This window comes from Curcuma longa, chromosome 7 (genome assembly GCF_044706935.1).
Source record: "Curcuma longa cultivar G26 ecotype Majalengka, Jawa Barat chromosome 7, ITB_CL_G26_1.1, whole genome shotgun sequence".
Taxonomy (NCBI): domain Eukaryota; kingdom Viridiplantae; phylum Streptophyta; class Magnoliopsida; order Zingiberales; family Zingiberaceae; genus Curcuma; species Curcuma longa.
The window spans coordinates 10,646,501-10,665,376 of NC_133867.1; positions in this window are offsets into that span (position 1 = coordinate 10,646,501).

An 18,876-nucleotide genomic window follows, 5' to 3' on the forward strand; every position below is an offset into this window, starting at 1 on the left:
CAATGAGCGCAAGCAGAGAAGTCACAACAAGCACACCACAAAACAGCCTTTTTTTCGTTGTTGTTGTCTCTTCTTCTCTCCTCCTCAACATGCCCTTCTTCTAGCCTCTTCTTTTCTGCTCGTTCAATGGTTACCTGAGCACACCTGCAACACTGGAGTCATCCTCCTTCAGTTGCTGAGCCATCCAAGCCCTCCAGCACACTGAGGTCCCTCCTCCAGTTGCTGAGCCAAGCCCCTCTGAGCCCTCAGCACCCTGAGCTCATCCTCCTGTTGCAACTCAGGTCTCCCGTTGTCTTTTACCTGAAAACCAATGTTCGACAAACTGCTACAATGGAAAGCCAAGCCTTGACTCTCCCTGATCTTCATCTGAATTCAAACCTCATCTGCAAACACAGAGATGGATTAGCAAAGCATGTCACGCCCCGGGGGACGACTTTCCGAGAAATTTCGGCAGCATCTCCCCTGTAACAATTGACTTTCCCTGAATATATACACATAATAATAATCCATAACAGGCTATGGATATATATATAACAAAATGGAAAGACAAAGTGATCAACACATCACACATCCATATAAAGTGACCCACACGATCACTAATAGCATTCCCAAGTCTAGTATCACAACCACGCATGCATAACGAATCCATCAAAATTCGATAGACAACTCGATTATGGAAACAAATATCGAATCAGCGAAAAACTAGATACCAAAAGGGAAAACACGATAAGAAGTCTAATAAGTCTCAAATACCCTGGTATCGTAAAGAAAATAAACCAAAACACAATGTGGTTCAGGACTAGCAGTGCAGCTCTCCAGACGGCATCAACCTGAAATAGCATACAGGTAAAACGGGGTGAGTTCCAAAAGAAACTCAGTAGATATGTGTATAAAAGCTATCATCAGTAATATCATACTGTATAGTCTACTGAAAGATAAATAGATATGAAAACTGAACAACAGTAGATCTGTACATACCAGAGTCGGATAATCAAGTGATAAAGTGAAAGTAGTCCCAAACCAATACATAGGTCTCCTGTATATGCATGTCATCCAAGTGCATCAAACGAGTGCAACAATCATAAACAAATGCAATCAGTGCAGTATGCACATGGTGCAATGTATGTCCTGGTCACCCTTGACGCCAGTCAGATCAGTCACCCCTATAGTGGTGAGGTAGAGTGGAACTACGCCAGTCAGATCGCTCATCCACAGTGGTGAAGTCGCGTGGGTAGGGCTGTGACTTCTGTGCACTCTGCCGTCACTGCTCCTGCGTGACCGAGTGGACAGGATGTCCTCTAGGTGTACACCTATCCTGGTAACCCAAATCATAAGTGGGCGAGCAAGCTCTCATCTCCTGGTCACAATGACAGAGGAGGGATCCCTGTATGCTACCATGCTACGAAACTACTATCTTGGGTGGCCTAGCGGAGCTCCTGTCAGGGCAAGTATGCACCAACCTAAAGGTTCCACTAACCCATGAGTGGAGTGTGTGTGTAAATCATATACGAGTGATGACTCAAACTGTGCTACCACTATAATAGGAGCGACTCAACTAAAATAGGAGCAGGAGCAGATGATCACAAGACATGCAATTACACACACCCTTTGGTTGGTAGCCCGCATGTAACTGACGCCGGACTCAACAACAATGGAATCCCGCACGTCAGTATGCAATATATGCAAGCATGATGTACGACACTAGTCTATGCATCATATATCCAACTACATATCCATATGTATGGTCCATGCACCACCTATCAAACTACCGGTCCATGTCATATGCTCAAATAATCAGAATGATATAAGGTCTCACGTCTAGCATAAACACCGATACAGAGTAAGATAAACCAAGCTAAAGCATATGAACATGTATCCGGCGGTATCAACAAGTAATAAGGATCGGATAACCAAACATGGCACAGGTATCAGATGATAGCAAGATAAATGATTAACTGATATCCACAATATGAATAAGTATCCGATACTATCAAATAGCAATAAGGACTGATGTAAAACGCAGATCAAGGTATCAAGTGAAATAAATACAAACAGAAGCATGAATTACTGATAGCTAGCAATTACACATATCGTAAAGACCTATCTATAAGGATAAGTCAAGGTACCCGCCTGCCAAGATAGGTTGCGTATAAACGTCAATAATCCAAGTCTGATAATGTCCGCAACAAATCAACTCAGATCAATGTCCTGAATCAAAGAACATATATATACATATAGTTAGCTAATCCCTACCACCCACGTAATCAACCATACCAACATGATCAAATCGATCAACAACCTCATAACACTTCTCGACCGAATCAATAATCCATTGTAAATCACTAATAATCCAACCAATAAAGAAAACTCACCTCTTCTTCCTTGCTGCCACAAATCAACCGAAATCCCAACTCAAAGGAAGTCTAATGATCTGTTCCAAAACAGAATCACCACTGTTCTTCTTCCTTCTTGCCTTGCGGCCACCCAAGGAAAGCTACCAAACCTGTTCCAAACAATTAACCCTCTATCAACCGGTAGTCACCCTTAATTCACATAACCGAGCATCACAAATGCAATAATCAGACTAAAAACCCAAACTCACCTCTAGATCAGATCCGGTCCGATCTAGCACTAGCAACCACCAATCCAAGCTCTGGTTCCAAGCCCTAACTCTATTCTTCCTTCACTTTTGCTGCTGCAACTTAATGTAACTCCAGTACGATCTCACCGATCCAAATCAGGCCTGAAAACTCGATTAAACTATAGATCTAGGATCAAGAACCAATAAATCCAAGATTTACAGCTTAAACTTACCCAATCAGTAGTCGATTCTCCGATTCCTGTCGATTACAGCCGCCGCCGATCACAGATCTACCCCCTTCTCAGTTGAGTTTCCGGCCGCTGGCTTCTCCGTCCCTCCAGCTTCAGCGTTAGCTAAACTCCCTTCCCTCCGAGAGACTTCGGCCTGGCAGAAGGAGGAGAGGAGGGCGGCGTCGACGGAAGAGAGGGGAAAGAAAGGAAGAGGTGTGCGTCGGCTTCACCTCCACGCGGCGGCGTCGCGTGAGATGTTGCGACTAGGGCGCGATGGAGAAGGAGAGCACGTGTTGTCGGCGGAGGCAGAGCGCGTTCGGGAGAGGAAGCGCAGAGAGGGGCTCGCGATCGGGGATCTCGGCGGAACACGCGAGGAGAGTGCTACTGTAGCATTCTTAATGGATGGTTTTGGCTTAACGAGTTGGGTATTATCCAAGATCCAATAACCCTTTAACCTTTAACATATCGGTATTTTACATTCTCCCCCACTAACAAAAATTTGGTCCCCAAATTTTCGTTATTTCGAACAGCCTATACTAACAACAACTAAGTAGTATATATATGCTGAACATGAAACGAAACGGAACCAACTCCCATACCTCAGGTAAACAAGTGAGGGTATCGAGCTCGCATCGTATCCTCAAGCTCCCAGGTTGCCTCCTCGTCTGAGTGATGCTGCCATACGACTTTAACAAGTTGAATGATTTTGTTCCTCAACTGTCGCTCCTTCCGGTCAAGAATCCGCACCGGAATCTCCTCGTGTGTGGCATCAGGCTGAACAGAGACTGATACATCAGATAGAATATGTGCTAGATCCGGTACATGCCTACGCACAATGGATACATAACTATATCATGAACTCCAATCAATGATGGTGGTAGAGCTAGACGGTAAGCTACATACCTACGCAACATGGATATATGGAATACATCATGAACTCCGGCCAATGATGGTGGTAGTGCCAAACGGTAAGCCACTGCTCCAACTCTCTCCAGGATCTGGAAATGTCCAATATAACGCGGAGCTAGCTTACCTCGGGGACCAAATCTCTTCACCCCTTTCGTGGGTGAAACTCTCAAGAAAACATGGTCACCAGTAGAGAACTCCAAGGGTCGTCGTCGCCGGTCAGCATAACTCTTCTGGCGATCCTGTGCCTCTGCCATCCTACGTTTGATAATACGAACCAACTCTACCTCATGCTGAGCTCTATGGGGTCCAAGCAGCTGGGCCTCACCAACCTCCTCCCAGAGTGTAGGTGTCCGACAAGGCCTACCATACAACGCCTCAAATGGTGCCATCTGAATAGCCGAATGATAGCTGTTGTTGTAGGCGAACTCTACTAACGGTAAATGATCCTCCCAGCCGCCCCCGAAATCCATAACACATGATCTCAGTAAATCCTCCAAAGTCTGTAGGTCCGCTCAGACTGTCCATCTGTCTGTGGATGGTGTAAGATCCCAAAAAATTTTAGTATGGATACGAAAAGAGGCGTCTCACGAAGATGAACCAAACAAAACTTGTTTGGACTAAAACGGAGATCGTTTGGCCACTGAACCAAGTGAACCAACACATAAACCGGTTCATTAATGGTTGGTTCAGTTTGGGTCCGGTTCGATGGGGGTTTGACCGGTTCAGTGGTGTGGTTTCCGGTTTGATTGGGTTCGGGGGAGCTAGGTTAAAAACAGGGAAATCCTCCGCCGATTTCCTTCTTCGCGCGATCCCCCTCCGCCGCCCACCGTCGCCCCTCCTCTGTTCGCGAGCGTGTTCAGCCTTGCCGCCGGGGGTGCTAACCGCGTGGAGACTCCGCTCCGTCGCCGTCTGCCGCTAGATCCCGACGCCACTGCCCTACCGCCGCTCAGCCGCCGCTTCTCCTCTCCTTCTTCGGCCCGACGCCGCCGCCTCTGCAAGGAGAAAAGGGCCAGCCGCTGCTTGCCCTTCACCGCTGCCGCTCCTCTGTCCGCCGCCCTCCATTGCCATCATCGTGACCTCCCTCCTTGGAATCTCCCGCCGGCGCAAAAGTCTTCTGCACCTTCTCCAGGGGCGCCATCTCTAGCTCCACCTTGGCCTATGGAATTGGTGATATTCTCCCTCGCGTGACGTTGTCAAGTTCCGGTTAGGTAACCTTTCCTTGTTCGTTTTCTTTCCTTTGCCCTTGTAGACCAGCATCATTTTGGTATGCCTTGTACGAGTAACAGAGGGTTGATGGTTTTGGTTAATTAGTATAATTAATTTAGTTTAATTAATCGGTTTGATGGTTAAGGGGGATTGATTTGTTTGGTGATTAACGTTGTAGAGTTAATCAAGTGAGGGATTTAATTGATTTACAAGGTAATTAGTGGGTAAACCTGATTAATTAAAGTTTAATTAATTAATCAGATTAAAATTAACGAACTCATGAATTTTACAGATGGATTAATTAATCAATTAACAATCTAGTTAAGTTATTTAATAATGGAAGTAAGGTGTTAACATATTAATTACTTAATTTGGAATGAGATTAGTTTAAATTAAAATAAATGGAGTCGTGTTAAATTGAGTTAATTAGAGTCCATCGGGTTAGATTAACCTTAGAATTGACTAGGGTTCACTTCGTGGAAAATTAAATATTTAGGAATGTTTATTTTAATTACAGGACACTGAACCGGATCTCTGGACGGAAGTTTTCTTTTCGGACATCGACTATTTCTGAAAGGCGGGTATCTTGTCTCTGACTTATCTATTTTAGATTTGCCGTGTTTAGACATGTATACATTTCTAGCTACCAGTGATAGTATATTTCCAGTTCCTATAGATTTTTATTTGATACCTATGATCTGATTATTTATTTGTTATTCCTTGTCTGGATATCATGTGATACATTCTATATGCTACTGCTTGCCTGTTATACATCACCTTGTCTGATGCACATGCTAGACATATGACTTCGTACTTCAGTAGTACTAGTGTAGTATGCATGATGGATTGTAGGTGGTTACCTGTGCTAGGGTTAGAGTTCATGTTATATTATGACACGCTGGCCAGCATACTGTCCATTCGGTCACGCATTAGCGATGACGTCAGAGTGCACAGCGGTTATACCCCTACCCATACGACCTCACATACCAGTGCTGGATCTGACGGGCATATTTAGTTCCCACGCGACCTCACCTATCGGTGATGGATCTGACGGGCATATTCAGTTCCCACGCGACCTCACCTAGCGGTGATGGATCTGACGGGCATATTTAGTTCCCACGCGACCTCACCTATCGGTGATGGATCTGACGGGCATATTCAGTTCCCACGCGACCTCACCTATCGGTGATGGATCTGACGGGCATATTCAGTTCCCACGCGACCTCACCATTCGAGTGTGATGGATCTGACGGGCATAGTTCCCACGCGACCTCACATCTCGGTGATGGATCTGACGGGCATTTATCATTGAGGACCCACGCGACCTCACTTTGGTATGTAAGGATCAGATGGGTAGCAGGGGTGACCAGGATAGGTTTGTATACTTGTGCATGATATAGGGATTCTTTGGTGATATTGTTGCATTCAGGTTATTTGCATATGTTGGTGATGTACATACAGGGATCGTATGGATTTGTTAGGGATCATGTTACCTATGATTATATCGTTAGCATGTTCTGGTGAGTATATATACACATGAGTTCAGATTTTCATTCCTGTCATTCTTCTACCGGTATTTCCATTACTGTCTGCTAGCTATTTGATACATGTCTACTTGATACCCGCTGAGTTCGTTTGAACTCACTCCGTTTACCGTATGTCTATTTCAGGTTGATGCCGTCTGGAGAGCTGCACTGCTAGTCCCTGGAGATCTATTTAATTTCCTTTATATTTCCCATATTATCCGTTTCTCAGACTTATTCAAACTTAGTTTACTCTATTTGTGATTCGGGAGTTTCGAGTTTTGGATGTCGATCGGATATTTTCGGATTCTTTCTGATTTGGATATACTTGTGGATGTGGATCGTATTATATCTGCGTGGTTGTGCTTGTTTCCGCTGCAGGGATGGTGATAGTGATCCTGTGGATCATTATGTGTTGGATATATATGCATGTGGCTTTGTTGGTCACTTTTATTTATTTAATTCTGTCACTACATATCCATAGCCTGTTATGGATTTATTATATCATGTATGTATTCAGGGAAAGTCAATTGTTACAGGGGAGATGCTGCCGAAATTTCTCGGAAAGCTGTCTCCCGGGGCGTAACAATTTAGTGGTATCAGAGCGTAGTTTTACGTTCTTTTCGGCTTGTTGGATTTGTGATTTTGCGTTTCGGTGTTTACGGATTTACGGAGTCGTATTATGATCCGATTATGGGACTAAGCAGTGGCAGAACATCTCCAGACAGCAACAGGTAAAGTTTTTAATTTAGAAATTGGATACGGTTTGTAATATATGGAGTAAATCTTAAACAGATATGACTCGCGAAGGACATGCTCCTGCGCGCGGAACGTGGACGACCTTAACGGCCACATACGAGGATGTACGAGTCTCTGATGGTTGAGCCATTAAATGGACAGACCTTGTAGTAGTGATGTATTTATATACAGTGCTAGTAATTGAAGTGAATCAGGTAGACTCTTACCTATATTTTCTTGTTGTGAGCGAGATTTGGTTGGTTGAGGAAAATGATCGACATAGATAATAACAAAGGGGTCTAATAGATTCTGATGAATTGGGTTAGAGAGGTGAAGATTATAACTCCGGTGGTTAATTCGTTTTGTTGAACAAATGTAGTAAGGATCAGTGTAGAAATTTAGCTATAGGCTATAAAACTACATGTTGCGGTTGATGGCTAGAAATTTAGCTGGGCTTCTTTGTGTGGAACTGTTTAGTAGATATGTTATTTATACATTAATCCATGGAGGGTTTTGTGGTTGAATTTGATCATGGAAGCTTTATGATTGTAACTGAATCAACTTATGGTAATAATGATGGATCAATAGAGATTGGTAAATCTGAATTGTGGTTGGTGGATAATTATAGTGGAATTTGGAATAAAATTTTGTTCTAAGCATTACATGTTGGATTTCCTTGACTTCAACAGAATGACACATTTGATATTTGCTTTTTTTGTGGATGAGCAGGTGTTGACCTAACAGTCGTATCGTTGTTCTGTCACAGAATATTGATGATAGGAGATCAATGACCTTGAGTTTATTATGCTATACAAAGGTGTATATTCGGGTGCTAAGATATGTCTTTGGTATGTATCAATTGGTCCTATGTCTTGAACGGTGAGGAGATTGAGTTGATAGATAATCAAGGTGTATGTTGGTTATATGCGCGTTGTGATTTAGGATAAGCTGTTAATTGAAATTTGATAAAAGTTGAGGATTTTAATGTTTTAATTGTGGTTGCTAAAAAGGTGATTGATTTCATGGTTGGAATGGCTTGTGGAGCCAATTAAAGTGATTACCTTCCAACCTACAGATCAACTCGCATGGGAATTCGTGGGTACTAGGAGTGAACAAATACCCATTATTTCAGCGGTACAGCCATAGTCAATGTAAGACGTAGTTGCCGAGGTTATTTACAGTTTCTGAAGCAAACAGAGAAGGAGTAGTGGAGTATAGTTGGACTCAGTAGGGTGTTTTGGTTTCGATGGTTAATCAGTTGGCTGTAGTGGAGAAGATTAAGTCTACACTATCTAGTGACATCAATTTCGTTGTGTCTATAGTAGGATGGATTGCGAACACCAGGTAGAGTTTTGTTGTGACGTAGGTAAAATAATTCGTTTTGAGAACGAATTTGTATCCCAGGGCAGTATTCGATTAAGGAGTGGTTGTAGGAGACCTACCATATTAGGTTTGTGATACATCTAGTTGGTACTTATATATATATCGGGACCTTAAGAGTCCATATTGGCAAAACGACATGAGGTGATATCGCACTTTGTTGCGCAATGGTTAGTATGCCAGTAGATGAAGGTTGAACGGTGGAAACCAGTCGGGTTTCTTCCAGAGATATCGATACTGGATGAAAATAGGAGGATATTACTACAGTGTTTCTACATTATAGTATGAAGATGATAAATTTGGGGACCAAATTTTTATTAGTGGGCGAGGATGTAAGATCCCGAAAAATTTTAGTATGGATACGAAAAGAGGCGTCTCGCGAAGACGAACCAAACAAAACTTGTTTGGACTAAAACGGAGATCGTTTGGCCACTGAACCAAGTGAACCAACACATAAACCGGTTCATTAATGGTTGGTTCAGTTTGGGTCCGGTTCGATGGGGGTTTGACCGGTTCAGTGGTGTGGTTTCCGGTTTGATTGGGTTCGGGGGAGCTAGGTTAAAAACAGGGAAATCCTCCGCCGATTTCCTTCTTCGCGCGATCCCCTCCGCCGCCCACCGTCGCCCCTCCTCTGTTCGCGAGCGTGTTCAGCCTTGCCGCCGGGGGTGCTAACCGCGTGGAGACTCCGCTCCGTCGCCGTCTGCCGCTAGATCCCGACGCCGCTGCCCTACCGCCGCTCAGCCGCCGCTTCTCCTCTCCTTCTTCGGCCCGACGCCGCCGCCTCTGCAAGGAGAAAAGGGCCAGCCGCTGCTTGCCCTTCACCGCCGCCGCTCCTCTGTCCGCCGCCCTCCATTGCCATCATCGTGACCTCCCTCCTTGGAATCTCCCGCCGGCGCAAAAGTCTTCTGCACCTTCTCCAGGGGCGCCATCTCTAGCTCCACCTTGGCCTATGGAATTGGTGATATTCTCCCTCGCGTGACGTTGTCAAGTTCCGGTTAGGTAACCTTTCCTTGTTCGTTTTCTTTCCTTTGCCCTTGTAGACCAGCATCATTTTGGTATGCCTTGTACGAGTAACAGAGGGTTGATGGTTTTGGTTAATTAGTATAATTAATTTAGTTTAATTAATCGGTTTGATGGTTAAGGGGGATTGATTTGTTTGGTGATTAACGTTGTAGAGTTAATCAAGTGAGGGATTTAATTGATTTACAAGGTAATTAGTGGGTAAACCTGATTAATTAAAGTTTAATTAATTAATCAGATTGTAATTAACGAACTCATGAATTTTACAGATGGATTAATTAATCAATTAACAATCTAGTTAAGTTATTTAATAAGGGAAGTAAGGTGTTAACATATTAATTACTTAATTTGGAATGAGATTAGTTTAAATTAAAATAAATGGAGTCGTGTTAAATTGAGTTAATTAGAGTCCATCGGGTTAGATTAACCTTAGAATTGACTAGGGTTCACTTCGTGGAAAATTAAATATTTAGGAATGTTTATTTTAATTACAGGACACTGAACCGGATCTCTGGACGGAAGTTTTCTTTTCGGACACCGACTATTTCCGAAAGGCGGGTATCTTGTCTCTGACTTATCTATTTTAGATTTGTCGTACTTAGACATGTAGAGATTGTTAGCTACCAGTGATAGTATATTTCCAGTTCATATAGATTTTTATTTGATACCTATGATCTGATTATTTATCTGTTATTCCTTTGACTGGATATCATGTGATACATTCTATATGCTACTGCTTGCCTGTTATACATCACCTTTTCTGATGCACATGCTAGACATATGACTTCGTACCTCAGTAGTACTAGTGTAGTATGCATGATGGATTGTAGGTGGTTACCTGTACTAGGGTTAGAGTTCATGTTATATTATGACACGCTGGCCAGCATACTGTCCATTCGGTCACGCATTAGCGATGACGTCAGAGTGCACAGCGGTTATACCCCTACCCATACGACCTCACATACCAGTGCTGGATCTGACGGGCATATTTAGTTCCCACGCGACCTCACCTAGCGGTGATGGATCTGACGGGCATATTCAGTTCCCACGCGACCTCACCTATCGGTGATGGATCTGACGGGCATATTTAGTTCCCACGCGACCTCACCTATCGGTGATGGATCTGACGGGCATATTCAGTTCCCACGCGACCTCACCTAGCGGTGATGGATCTGACGGGCATATTTAGTTCCCACGCGACCTCACCTATCGGTGATGGATCTGACGGGCATATTCAGTTCCCACGCGACCTCACCTAGCGGTGATGGATCTGACGGGCATATTTAGTTCCCACGCGACCTCACCTATCGGTGATGGATCTGACGGGCATATTCAGTTCCCACGCGACCTCACCTATCGGTGATGGATCTGACGGGCATATTCAGTTCCCACGCGACCTCACCATTCGAGTGTGATGGATCTGACGGGCATAGTTCCCACGCGACCTCACATCTCGGTGATGGATCTGACGGGCATTTATCATTGAGGACCCACGCGACCTCACTTTGGTATGTAAGGATCAGATGGGTAGCAGGGGTGACCAGGATAGGTTCTTATACTTGTGCATGATATAGGGATTCTTTGGTGATATTGTTGCATTCAGGTTATCTGCATATGTTGGATATGTATATACAGGGATCGTATGGATTTGTTAGGGATCATGTTACCTATGATTATATCGTTAGCATGTTCTGGTGAGTATATATACACATGAGTTCAGATTTTCATTCCTGTCATTCTTCTACCGGTATTTCCATTACTGTCTGCTAGCTATTTGATACATGTCTACTTGATACCCGCTGAGTTCGTTTGAACTCACTCCGTTTACCCGTATGTCTATTTCAGGTTGATGCCGTCTGGAGAGCTGCACTGCTAGTCCCTGGAGATCTATTTAATTTCCTTTATATTTCCCATATTATCCGTTTCTCAGACTTATTCAGACTTAGTTTACTCTATTTGTGATTCTGGAGTTTCGAGTTTTGGATGTCGATCGGATATTTTGGGATTCTTTCTGATTTGGATATACTTGTTGATGTGGATCGTATTATATCTGCGTGGTTGTGCTTGTTTTCGCTGCAGGGATGGTGATAGTGATCCTGTGGATCATTATGTGTTGGATATATATGCATGTGGCTTTGTTGGTCACTTTTATTTATTTAATTCTGTCAGTACATATCCATAGCCTGTTATGGATTTATTATATCATGTATGTATTCAGGGAAAGTCAATTGTTACAGGGGAGATGCTGCCGAAATTTCTCGGAAAGCTGTCTCCCGGGGCGCGATTTCCCCCGATTGGTTGTTTGGATTTGATGGATCGGATGTAGGGCAACATAGGTGAATTCCTCTTCTTGTTTGATATGTGGCGGCTGTGAGTGAGTGGATTCAAGGCTGTTAGGGCATGGTCCCATTCAAGGTAAGGATTAAAGATCCCTATCTTGAGTTCTTTCGGTTGGTTGTAGAGATTTGTTGTTGTTAGAGTGTTGATTAATCTATTTATGGTGATCTGATCAGTGTGAGGGATTGGTCAGATTTTAAGAGTTTGTTGGATTTATTAATGTTCCGTTGAGATTGTTGACATGTTAGGGGTTAGAGTTCTGTTGAAATATTGTTTGCCTATGGTGGCTTGAATTAATCTTGATTAGTAAATTAGGTTCTTGAGTTTTGATCTGTTGATGTTGGATTTATAGATTAGATTAGTTAGTTAATTAGGTTAGTTAGGTTAATTAAGTTAGATTGGTTTAAATCCGATTAGACCTAATGAAATTAATTCATGTTTAATTCATGACTCTTCATTCCAAATATTTTTAATTTATTCAAATCCACACATCGAGCCATATTCAAGGCATCCCCATCAGGAATTTGACTTCTTTTAACTAACTACACAATATCTACTTACTTTCTTTGTCCAATGTATAGCAAGTCTTTAGAAATTTATCGGTTGTTTCATTTTTGATGCAACTCAGGTATGTTAACTAATTATTTCAATTCCTTACATGATTTTGATGTGTCTTTAGTTTTGCCCATAACATTCATCACAGTATTGCAAATATTATTGAAAAAATTCTTCTTCACATGCATTATATCTAAATTATATCGAATGAGCAAATACTTCCAATATGACAACTTTCAAAATATGCTCTGACTAACCACACTTGCAGACCCTAGCAATATATTTATTTAAATCATTAAAACTCATCTGATTTACTGGTACAAATCTATAGTTATCCTGACTTGATTACGGATGGTTGTCTTCTGACCACTGTATTCATTATGAACTTTTTCTTATTTTATCTGAAAGGGTGCTCTTTTGATAAAATTTTATGGTGATTATCAAACCAAGATATTTTTCATTGCAAGATAATAAAAATGCATCTGACTCTATCATATAATGTGAACATGCTAACTTAGCGGTCGTGCTACATCCAAACAATATTGAGTAGGCTCAAAAATCACTAATCATTCATAATAAAACAACATGCAAGGTAAAATTACTTTTACTTGTAATATCATAAGTTAGAGACCCTATATTCCACAATTCTTTCAATTCTACAATAAGAGGTTGCAAAAATATATCTATCTTCTCTTTTGAATTATTTAAACCTAGAATAAGAATGGTAAAGAACATGAATTCATCTTTTATGCACATCCATAGCGGTAAGTTGTATGGTGTTACTATGACTAGCCAAGATGAATATTGTTGTCCAGATTGACCAAATAGTTGAATCCATGTGCTGAAAATTTAAGTCTTATATTATATAGCTCCATTGCAAAGGAATAAAATATTGTATTAAGATGTTTCCATGTAGGGGAGTCAGCAAGATGACACATTATATCTCTTTCGTGTACATGCTCATAATGCCACTTTATGTGGCTTGCTGTTGGTAGATGCATACAAACATTGAAGTCTAACAATTAACAGGAAATAATATATAACTTTTCATGGTATCTTCTTCTTCTTCTTCTTTCTTGATATGCGACTGCATTGTATATACTGAGGGTGATTGCACAATCTGCATTCAGTAAGTTTACTATCTTTATTTTAAAAGATCATGTAGTTATTTGTACAATAATCAATCTTTTCTATGGGCAAACCTAAACCCCTGATCAATTTTTTTTTATTGTAGAAACTATTAGTCATTATATTATCAGCAGGGAGCAACAACTCTGACATTAATTAACAAATATTATCATAATATTATTCAGAGAAATGATGTTCTGCCTTGATGTTCAATAGTCTAGTAGTAGATGATAGTTGGGAATGACTAGAAGAAATGTCTTCCCATACTTCTCTTTCATCAGCATTTAACATGTCATATAATTTTTGGATTTCAAGTATTGGTATTTTATCAACATTTCTATGATCAAATGCTTTCATCATATTGTAAACCACTGATTGCATTGTATTATCATTAAATGATAATTCTTGTTGAGCAATATGGTAAGATGATGAAGCACTAGAATGTCCAATTGGCTCAAACACATAAGGTTCTCCATGACAGTACCAGTTGTAATAATCTGGAATAAATCTATTTTTATCTAGATGCACTTTTACAGTATCCTCATCATGGAAAGTTATATTTCTACATTTGCAATAATTACACGGACATCATAATTGATCACCATTCATACACTCCAGATGACACTTAGCAAATTCTACAAACTCTTCAACTCTATCAAAATATTCTTCAATAATATATCTATTTTCTAATCTATTGTACATTCAAGATTTATTCATATATATTGTAACCTAATGAGAAAAAAATTTACAATATTATGAAATGTGTAAAACTAAACATGCATATAGTTAAAATGTAAACTTAATTAAAATATAATACCACTTAAGCATAAACTAAATAAGATATTTGAACTTCAAAATTAAAAGTACCACTAACAGAGTAGATCGCAAATAGACAAGAGATAAGTGCTCAGAATATGCAGTATACCTGAAGATAATAAAATAATAATATAAAATTAATATAAGTCACATTACATAATGTCTTAAATATAACAATAAAATTCTTTCAATATATGCCTATTTGTACACCCCATCTCCCGGTCAAGACTACACATGCGTCCAAACATGGTTGCACCCGTGTTCGACAGCATGCATTTCTACCGAGGCCTATCTTACAACCAACCACGCGGCAACCCTAGTTTGATATCACAGTGAGCCACACGACCAGCCCCATGACCGGCCTCGCGGTCGACTTTGTAGTCCTACAGTCAACCTCGGTAGTCTCGCGGTTGACCCTACAATCCCGTGCTCGACCTTAGTAGGCCCGTAGTCAGCCTCGCAACCCCGCGGTGGGCCCCTCAATCCCATACTCGACCTCAGGCTTGACAGCCTCGCGCCTGACCCCGACAACCCTATGCCCGACCCCTGCAACCCCGCACCATACCGACAGCCCCACCATGACCAGATCAATGTCGAGGCCAGGCCCCCAGGCAGCCCCGCAATCGACCCTTAGCCAACTGCACCACAAGCCCTGCGCCACACCACTAGCCCCGCACAACCATCCCCACCTAACTCAATCGACCCACCAACCCCACTTGACCCACTAGCCCGACGTGACCTACCCAACTGGCGGCCCCGCTACCAGCCTAGTCGCCCCCGTCGCCACCCCACAATAGATTGTGAAGAAAAGGGGAAATCGAAGTAGAGAAAATTACCTTCACCCCCACCCCACAAAGTCAGAGAAGAAATCATAGCGGAAAGATCAGATCAGAGCTTTTATGGCTTGGTAGAGAAGACGACATCAGGGGTGTGGGGCTAGGTTGTCATTTAGGGAATTTTAGCGATCGAACCTAACGATCCAACCTGGTTTGGTCTCTAATTTTAGATGCGCACGAGATTAGGGTTTAGGGATTGGATTTGTATTTTAGGGAAGTTTAACGAACGAACTCGGGTTCAATCACTAAAATAGTGATCGAACACAAGTTCAATCGCTAATTTTGGATGTGGGTGAGATTAGGGTAAATAGTGATTGAACTATGATTCAATCGATATTTCAGCAATTGAATCATGATTTGATCACAATAATTAACTATCAAAATGTGTTTCGGTCACTAAATTAGCGATAAAACTATGTTTTAGTTGCTATTTAGCGACCGAAGTATGTTTTAGTCGCTATTTAGCGATCGAAGTATAATTTTGTCCCTAAATAGCAATGAATTTTATTATTGCCGCTATTTAGTGATTGAAATACGATATCGATCGCAAAATTAGCGATCATATTCAATTAATCGTTAATTTCATCGCTGTTTGAGATTATTTTTGTAGTGTCGAGTTGACTCTAGTTGCAAAGTTTCAATATTTGATCAATATCGTAGATGTTGACCAATATGATGTTTGATCAAGATGATAAAGTAAGATGTCAAGTAGGTCAAGATTGATCAAATACTTAATGATGTTGGAAGTCCAACGTGACATTGGCATGAGGCAAGGAAACTCCAAGTGAGTCACTGTTAATCAAATGCCTAGTGATATCGAAAGATCGATCAGAAGTTGGCTTAAGGGGAGGAAAGTCCAAGTGGGTCATGTTTGATCGGACACTTGGTGATCAAAAGTAGTCCAACTGGGGGTTGGCAAGAGGAATGTCCAAGTGAGTCATGATTGATCGAATACTTGGTGATCAAAAATCTAATGGGGAGTTAGCAAGAGGAGAGCATAAGTGGGTCATGGTTTACCGAACACTTAGTGATGAGAAAAGTCCTAATAGGTCATGTTGACTAAATGTTAGGCATGAGACAAGAAGTCTAAATAGGTCAAGGAAGATCATGTGTTTGGCAATGATGAAGTTCTAACAGGTCAAGGTTGATCAGATGATAGGCAAGGAAAAGTCCTGACATGTCAAGGTTGATCGGATGTTGAGCAAAGAAGTCTTAATAGGTTGAAGTCAACTAGATACGAGGTAAGACGAGAATACAACTTTGGTAAGGCTAAAATAGGAGTATCGGTTGATTGATAAGGTGTATCGATCAATCGATGGACTCAAAAATCTTGAATTTGGGATTTGAGGGTGTAAAGGGAGTTGTTAGGACGCAGCAATCGATTGTTGGAATGCAACAATTGATTGCTAGGTTCTAGTAATCAATTGTTGGCACTGTAGCAGCATACAATAGTTGTTGTAATCGATTATTTTGGATTGACAATTGATTGTTAGGGATACCAATCGATTGTTGATGTTTAACAATAATGCTAAGGTAAAAAGAGTTGTTCTATAGGTTTAAATGGTCAGATTCGATGATAATCGATTGGTAAAGTCTAGCAATCGATTGTTAGGTAGACATCAGTCCAAACAACATCCTTATAAAGAGGATTTCAAGGAGGATTCTCATGTCAGTTCTTGAGGATTTGGAAATGAAGTGTTACTACATTTCCTACCATTAAGAGGCAATCTAAAGAGACAAAAAAAATCCAAATCAAAGATTCATTCTTGCAACGTGTTGTATTTACACTGTTCTTATTTCTATCTTTGTTTTTGTTTGTTTGTTATTTTGTATACAACATGTGTTGTAAGTGCTTTTTTGCCTTCGGAAGGTATCCAAGAAGGAGAAGGTCAGTGGTGATAATCCGCTAGGTCTAAGTCTTGAACGTAGTCACCTTGGAAGACTGTAAACCAAGAAAAATCAGTTTGTCTTTGTGTGTTTTCTTTTATTTTGTTTCTTCTATGTACTAACGAATTATAGACAAGTACATGAAATCAAATTGAAGCTATTCACGCCCTTCCTCTAGTTCGCACGAGTCCTAACAAAAAATATAAATAAAATTTATTTTGATTAATTAAATTAGACAATTAATTATATATGTTTTATTAAGTTTTCTATGGTCATAATATTCTATGTCATCACTACAAGAAAACCTGCAATTAGAGATCGAATTAGGGACCGAATATTTTTTCAACCATAAATTAATGATGAAATTAAATTACTATCGTAATTAGTGATTGGATATTTTTTGATTGCTAAATTAGCGATAAAATTTTAATTTCATCACTAATTTGTGACTAAAAAATATTCAATCGCTAATTTAGCGATAGAAATTTAATTCCATTGCTAAATTAGTAAAGTTTAGGGTTTCCCAATCTGATTTTTTCCCTATCTCACAGATCCTGCTCCTCTCTCTCTCTGATCATCAACATCGTTGTCTCTGTCACGTGATCTCCTCTCCGGCACGCAGTAACCATCTTCCCTCTCCTCTCCCCTTCCTATCGATCGCAAGGCTTGGCACGGTGTCGACTTGGTCGATCACAACTATGCTCGCGCCATCAGCCCTGGCTAAGAGGTTGGCCGACCATGGCCAAGCTTGCGACATTAACCCTGGCTGCGAGCTTGGCTGGCCACAACCAAGATTGCGGCCTCAACCCTTGGTGTGAGCTTGGTAGCCGACCTTATCTTGGTCGACAGGGAGCTTAGCCAATCGCAACCTCAGCTAGCCATGGATGCAAGCTTAGCCGGCCAAGACTTGGTATTTGTTAGGCGGGCTTGAAAATTTGGAAATAATTATTGTTTGTGCACACTTCTATTTGATTGTTGACTAAATTCATAATGTTGTTTGTGTACGGTTCTCTATTTGGTGTTGTTTGGGTAGGCTTTAACGTTTTCTTTATAGACACTCTAGCTTTTTGTGCACCAATTTTAGGTATATGATGAATGATTATTCATTGATGGTTAAGTAATGATTTACTTATGATTAAGTTTAAATTATATGCATGCTTAGTTTTACACATTCAATAATGTTGCAAATTTATTTCTTATTAGGTTACAATGTATATGAATAAACCTTGGATGTACAATAGGTTAGAAAATAAATTTATTATTGAAGAATATTTTGATAGAATTGAAGAGTTTGTGAATTTTGTTAAGTGTCATCCAAACTATATGAATGGTGATTGTTATGTTGTTTGTGTAATCATTGGAAATGTAGAAATACAACTTTCCACGATGAGGATACCATAAAAGTACATCTAGGTAGAAATGATTTTGTTCTAAATTACTGCAGTTGGTACTATCATGGAGGGCCTTATTTATTTGAGGCAATTTGACTTTCTATTGCTTCATTATTTAGCCCTATTACTTGAGAGGAATCATCATCTAATGATAATGCAATGCAATTAATGGTTTACGAGGCAATGAATGTAGTTGATCATTCAAATATAGATGAAATTCCAACACCTGAAGTTAAAAAAACTATATAAAATGTAAAGGCTAATGAAAGAAAAGTGTGAGAAGATATTCCTTCTGGTCATTCCCAACTATAAGCAGTTTCAAGGCTATTAAACATCAAG